Genomic DNA, 6,043 nt, shown 5'->3' on the forward strand with positions numbered 1-6,043 from the left:
TTCCCTTCTCATCCATATGCCTATCCAATTTATTTTTAAATGATACCAACGAACCTGCCGCCACCACTTCCACTGGAAGCTCATTCCACACCGCTACCACTCTGAGTAAAGAAGTTCCCCCTCATGTTACCCCTAAACTTCTGTCCCTTAATTCTGAAGTCATGTCCTCTTGTTTGAATCTTCCCTATTCTCAAAGGGAAAAGCTTGATCACATCAACTCTGTCTATCCCTCTCATCATTTTAAAGACCTCTATCAAGTCCCCCCTTAACCTTCTGCGCTCCAGAGACTAAAGACCTAACTTATTCAACCTATCTCTGTAACTTAGTTGTTGAAACCCAGGCAACATTCTAGTAAATCTCCTATGTACTCTCTCTATTTTGTTGACATCCTTCCTATAATTGGGCGACCAAAATTGTACACCATACTCCAGATTTGGTCTCACCAATGCCTTGTACAATTTTAACATTACATCCCAGCTTCTATACTCAATGCTCTGATTTATAAAGGCTAGCATACCAAAAGCTTTCTTTACCACCCTATCTATACGAGATTCCACCTTCAAGGAACTATGCACGGTTATTCCCAGATCCCTCTGTTCAACTGTATTCTTCAATTCCCTACCATTTATCATGTACGTCCTATTTTGATTTGTCCTGCCAAGGTGTGACACCTCACATTTATCAGCATTAAACTCCATCTGCCATCTTTCAGCCCATTTTTCCAAATGGCCTAAATCACTCTGTAGACTTTGGAAATCCTCTTCATTATCCACAACACCCCCTATCTTGGTATCATCTGCATACTTACTAATCCAATTTACCACCCCTTCATCCAGATCATTGATGTACATGACAAACAACAAAGGACCCAACACAGATCCCTGAGGCACCCCACTAGTCACCTGCCTCCAACCCGACAAACAGCCATCCACCATTACCCTCTGGCTTCTCCCATTCAGCCACTGCTGAATCCATCTTGCTATTCCTGCATTTATACCCAACAGTTTAACCTTCTTAACCAACCTTCCATGAGGAACCTTGTCAAAGGCCTTACTAAAGTCCATATAGACAACATCCACTGCTTTACCCTCGTCAATTTCCCTAGTAACCTCTTCAAAAAATTCAAGAAGATTAGTCAAACATGACCTTCCAGGCACAAATCCATGTTGACTGTTCCTAATCAAACCCTGTTTATCCAGATGCTTATATATATTATCTCTAAGTAACTTTTCCATTAATTTGCCCTCCACTGAATAACTATTGTATTAAAAATTTCCAATCTCAGCAATTTTAAAAAAAAGCAACAATTATTATAGAATCGTACAATACAAGACATTCAACCCATAAACCATGTGTCCATATTTTAAAAGAGCAATCTACTTAGTTCTTTGCCAACATCCTTCAGTTTTACCCTATCTTGCATTTTACCCAAATCTCCTTTGAATGCTATTTTTTTTAAATCTACTTCCCCACCCTTAAAGGGTGCAGTTTCCAGCTCACAACAACTTCCTGTGTTTAAAAAAAAAGGCACTTTCAGTTCAGTTCTCAAATGTTAAAGCTTAAATCTGAGACCATATCAGTTCTCATTTATATTAATAAAACCACTATTTTTGAACAGCTCTCTCAAATCTATTCTTAATCAATTCTCTATTAAGGCAAACTGGTTACTCCATACAACATACATCCCTCATATCAGGTAAAAAGCTAGTCATTCTTATTCCATTTTTTCTAAGAAATTGACACCTTTCTTGGATTGTAGTGCCCAGAATTGGCCCAAGTACTTTATAAAGATTTATTATGACTTCCACCATTTTGTACTCTATTCCTCTATTAGACAAACCTGCAAGAATCAAATCTTCTCAATTGAATTTTAATTCACTGCCCACTTTAAAACTGTACAATTTAATTATCGTAGACTCTTCTCATTCATCCTATCAAAATGTGCCATTAGACTTAGAATCAAAATAAGAGTATTATAGAATGTTTAGAGCATGGAAGGTGGCTATTTGGACTGCCATCCATATTGGCTTTACTCAAGACCATCCAGCTAATCCTAGTCTCCTGCCCACTCCATAATTGCCCTGCAAACTCTATGTTTTACATTTTCATTGTAGGTCCGTTACCTCTTGATGTTTCCATTAATGGGAATAGTCTATTTCTATTTATTACATATTTTTAAAATACTTTGATCAAATAACAATTACTAGTTGTTTTTTTTAGAAAAATAAATCTGAGATTCTCCAGTCTATCCACAGAAGTAAAGTTTATTAACCCTGGAATCATCTTGACAAAGCTTGCCTGCATATTTACCAGTGTGTCACTGACAACGACCAAATACTTCAGTGTAGCCAAATCAGTACTTCACAAGTATGTGGAGGCTTTGGAGAGGGAACAGAGGTTCACCAGGATGCTGTCTGGATCAGAAGGCATTACATATGTGAAGAGGCCGAACAAACTTGGATTGTTTTCTTTGGAAATATAAGATTATAAGAAAATCAGATTGGGTAAGTGCAGTCTTTTATCCAGAGTAGGGGAATCAAAAACAAGAAGACATCGGTTTAAGGTGAGGGGAGAAAGATTTAATGGGAACCTGATGGACAACTATTTTGTTTTAAACACAAAGGGTGGTGGGGGTATGGAATGAGCTGCCAGAGAAGGTAGCTGAGGCAGGTACTATCACAACATTTAAAAGACATTTGGAAAGTTACATGGATAAGATAGGCTTAGAAGCATATGGGCCATTCGGCTGGCTCGAAGGGCCTACTCCTGCACCTATTTTCTGTTTCTGGCCAAACGTAGGCAGGTGGGACTAGTGTAGATGGGACACATTGGTCGGCGTGGGCGTTGCTTTTGCTTCACTATAAAAACTAATCTTCTCTTACAATGTTCATTATTTTCATTATAAAAATTGACTGACTACAGAACAGAATAATATAACTGTTACTTTTGTAGAATATTGTTATTTATTTTCTGTTTTGTGTAAGGTTACTTAATAAAATATTCTCATCAAACTTGAAATTTCGGTTGCTATTTTTAAAATATAAAAAGAACGTTTTCTTTGTGCCCACAGCAACATCATAACTACTATCATCTTTGAGTTTTATTAATCTTCAAAAAAATTGAATTGGCATTGTAAAATACTTCAAGGCACTTAAGCACACAGTATTGGAAAACTTCAAATTTAAAAATAAATGACATGTAATAATCTGCTACATTATCAGATATTCAGCTCAGTGATTAAAACATGTTCACTTTAAAGTTGAAATAGTAAAACAAAATATTATTTGGTTCCTTATTTAAATTTGTGGTATTGCCTCAGCTATCAAAGAATGTAACAATTTCATCAACTGCTTTTTCCTAATTCATTATTTTACCTGAATGAAAATTTATACATTGAGATCAAATTTCTAAATTGACAGAAAATGTTAACAGGAATTTATATTGACCTTTCAGATTCTTAAATAAAGGCACAATTAATTCCTTGAAAGATGATTATGGTTTTAGACCAATGGAGTATTGTGTGAAGCCAAAAAAGAGCCACCTGCTTATGAATTGATCTATATAAATCAAATATCATTGCAGCGATTTTCAGTTAAAAAAATTACCTTAACTCATAGGTCATAGGTTTCCCGCTGAGAATGGGTCCTCAAAACAAAAAGGGGACATAAAGAAATGATTGAATTCATTGATTGAAAGAAAGAGCATGGAAATAAGATCCTTGGGTCACCAAGTCCACACTGACCTTCAATCACCTGTTCACACAAGTTATCTCACTTTTGCATCCACATCCTACACACTTGGAGCAATCTAGAGGCTGATTAACCTACAAACTCACAGGGGTTATGGAGTGAAACTGTTGCGCCCAGAGGAAACCCACATGGTGACAGGGAGAATGTGCAAACGCCACAATCTAGAGTTGTCAACAATTTCACCTCGGTACACATGACAATAAAGAACCTTTGAATCTTTGCACTTCACTTATTTGTAACTTTTGATTCTTGCTATTACAATGCACGGCCACACATTTTGCTAAATTTAATTTAATTTGCCAGGTTTTCACCTGTTTATTCTACCTACTTAAATCCTGTTTCAAAGTCCAAATGCCCCAATCTCGGCATGTTCACCAACCTATTTTAACTTCATCAATAAATTTAAATTACTCCAGCACCTTGTCGCATAATTTACAAGTAAATTTTTCATTTGCATAAAAAGTATCTTACAACCTGGACATCGAGAAAAGGTGGCAAAAGGACAGGCATTTCACATCTTGCAAAGTGTTGTGGAGATTGGAGGTTATGCTAGAGTGAATAGTGCCTTTGGAATAGTTGAAAGGGAAGGGTGGAGAATATGCATCTGGCAGTGGTACAATATTGGAGGTGTACACAAGCAGTCGATCTGTTGAACATTAAGGCTATAGGAGTAGAATTAGTCTACTCCACCATTCAATCATGGCTGATTTATCTCTCCCTCTTAACCCCATTCTCCTGCCTTCACCCCATAACCTCTGACACCTGTACTAATAGAAAATCTATCTATCTCTGCCTTAAAAATATCCACTGACTTGGCCTCCACAGCCTTCTGTGGCAAATAATACCACAGATTCACCACCCTCTGACTAAAGACATTTCTCATCTCCTTCCTAAAAGAACGTCCTTTAATTCTGAGGCTATAACCTCTAGTTATAGACTCTACCACTAATGGAAACATCCTCTCCACATCCACTTTATCCAAGCCTTTCATTATTCTGTAGGTTTTAATGAGGTTCCCACCCCCCCTCCCTCCCCCTCTCATTCAACTGCCTCTCCACCTATTTTCGTATCATCCGCAAACCTTGCTACAAAGCCTTCAATACCCTTGTCCAAATGATTAATATACAAAGTATTTATAAAAGTCAGGATAAAGCATCTTGGCTTTGGGAATGATGCGAAACAAAGGATCATAGTACAATCATAAACCTGAACCATTTTCAAACGTGATTGAAGTGGACTTTCTGGGAGCAAGGAAACACAGAATCCTTACAATAGATGCAATGTATGGAAACGTATATTTTGCATGGTGCTAAACAAGAAGAAATTTGGTTCACATAACTGGACAATTAGTGGACTTTTCATATATACCAGTTATAAATTTATGAAGTGACGATGAAAGTCTAGGTGAGGAAGAATCAGAGGCAACAGAGCAGCTGTAAGAAAGTAGAGGTTGACTAAAAAGGTGACCAAATGTTCAGGGTGTTGGCAGAAGGCAGCACTGCTGTATTCTTAAGTGAGAGGAGATTATGAGGAGAATACCACAAAATAAAACCATAAAACAGGCAGGCTTTAGAGCCACGTGGGCTCTAATTGCAATATTTTTTTATTTTGATTAAGAGAGAAGAGTTAATGGAGAAATTGTTCAATGCAAAAATAAAGTACATCCAGGATCAGGAGAAGGCTGGTGAAGGGTGGAGGGAATTGATGTGTAAAGTAAGTGGATGCCATGGTGAAAATATGAAACATATGAAAATGAGAAACGGTAGAATATTTGTGGTAAAGTGTCAGTGTTGCAGGTGCAGATGCAATTAAACAGGTGAAAGAAATATAATGTCAATAAAGACACAAAAGATAAGAACAGGTTGCAACGATGAGTGTATTAGGCAAGTCAGCTTGTAGATTCTGAGCACAAGGTTATGCACAGCAGCATGATTAGTACCATCTGGGAAAGAATATTGGGAGGTACAAGTAATTAGAGCTAGTGTTCAACCTCTGCAAACGAGGGTAAATGTCCATCACGCAACAATAGCACTATCCTTGTCTGCAGGTTTAATGAATGCTGGGGTTGGTCCTTGCTGAATAAAATCATGCAAGCTCAGGGAGGGTTGGCTAGGAGTGGAATGGAAAGAACAGCCAACATCATGATGAAAAGATTAGAAAGGGCAAGAAGCCAAAGCGTTCAGATGGAACAGGAATTCAAAGTGAAAGGGGGTCACTATGCAGGCTGAAGACTGACTTCAAAGTCTTACCATTAGAAAAAGATAATATTGATGAAAAGACAAACACTTTTTTAT

This window comes from Amblyraja radiata, chromosome 1, assembly GCF_010909765.2.
Source record: "Amblyraja radiata isolate CabotCenter1 chromosome 1, sAmbRad1.1.pri, whole genome shotgun sequence".
NCBI lineage: Eukaryota > Metazoa > Chordata > Chondrichthyes > Rajiformes > Rajidae > Amblyraja > Amblyraja radiata.